The sequence below is a fragment of the Elephantulus edwardii genome, unplaced genomic scaffold, assembly GCF_000299155.1.
Source record: "Elephantulus edwardii isolate Elephantulus edwardi_28Jun2011 unplaced genomic scaffold, EleEdw1.0 scaffold00099, whole genome shotgun sequence".
In the NCBI taxonomy this organism is placed as follows: Eukaryota; Metazoa; Chordata; class Mammalia; order Macroscelidea; family Macroscelididae; genus Elephantulus; species Elephantulus edwardii.
Genome location: NW_006399849.1, coordinates 1151354 through 1152313, shown reverse-complemented (window position 1 = coordinate 1152313; position 960 = coordinate 1151354).

The following is a 960-nucleotide window of genomic DNA, read 5'->3' as shown; positions in this document are numbered from 1 at the left end:
AACAACAACAACAACATAAAAGGCTGACAAACATCCAGAAATACACAACCAGGAGAGGGTAAGATTGATGGCAAGATCCTTATACCATAGGCTAGGTCTTCTAAACTTGGTCCTATTATGTCTCTTAGGATTTTTATTGTTTTGGTCTGAGCTTGTAGGTTTCTGATCCAACTGGAGTTGATTTTTTGTATATGCTTGGAGATGTGGATACTGCTTCAGCTTTCTGCAGGTAGAAGTCTAGTTTTTCCAGCATTGTTTGTTGAAGAGGTTGTTATTCTTACCCAGGGAACATTTTTTTCCATTTATTTAGGACTTTTATTGTTTCTGGCAGAAGTGTTTTGTAGTTTTCTTTTTAAAAGTCTTTGTGTCTCCAGTTAGGTTTATTTCTAACTATCTCTGGGCTTGGCTCTTGTAAATAGTATTGTTTTATTAGCTTCTTTATCTGTGTTTTTTTTTTTTTTTGTTATTGTAGAGGAATCCCACTGACTTTGTATATTGATCTTGCATCCTTCCATTCTATTAAACTGGTCCAACAGTTTGGAGTTTGGAGTTTGTTTGTTTGTTGTTGTTGTTTTTTTTAATGGAGTGCTGTCACTGTTTGTTTGCTGGCAATGAACAGTGACACCCTGATGGGGCTAAGTACAACGGAGACACACCCCACTGGGAGTGAGAGACCAAACCCCCACTGCATAAGTCTTATAAGTCTCTCTGTGTGACTGTGTTTGTATAGTTCTGTAAATTTTTCTGTATAACTACTATCTGTTAGGTTTTTTTTAAGAAATATATTTCTGGAATATCTAAACCTCTTTGTGTAACCTTATCAGTATAGCCTAAAAAGTATCTTCTATTTGGTTAAACCCCCCATTCCTGTATACTGGAGACCATCTCTGGGAGCTAATTCAACCCTCCCTGGGAAACTAATTAGTCCTGTGCACTGAAGGCCACTCCAGGAGGTAATTG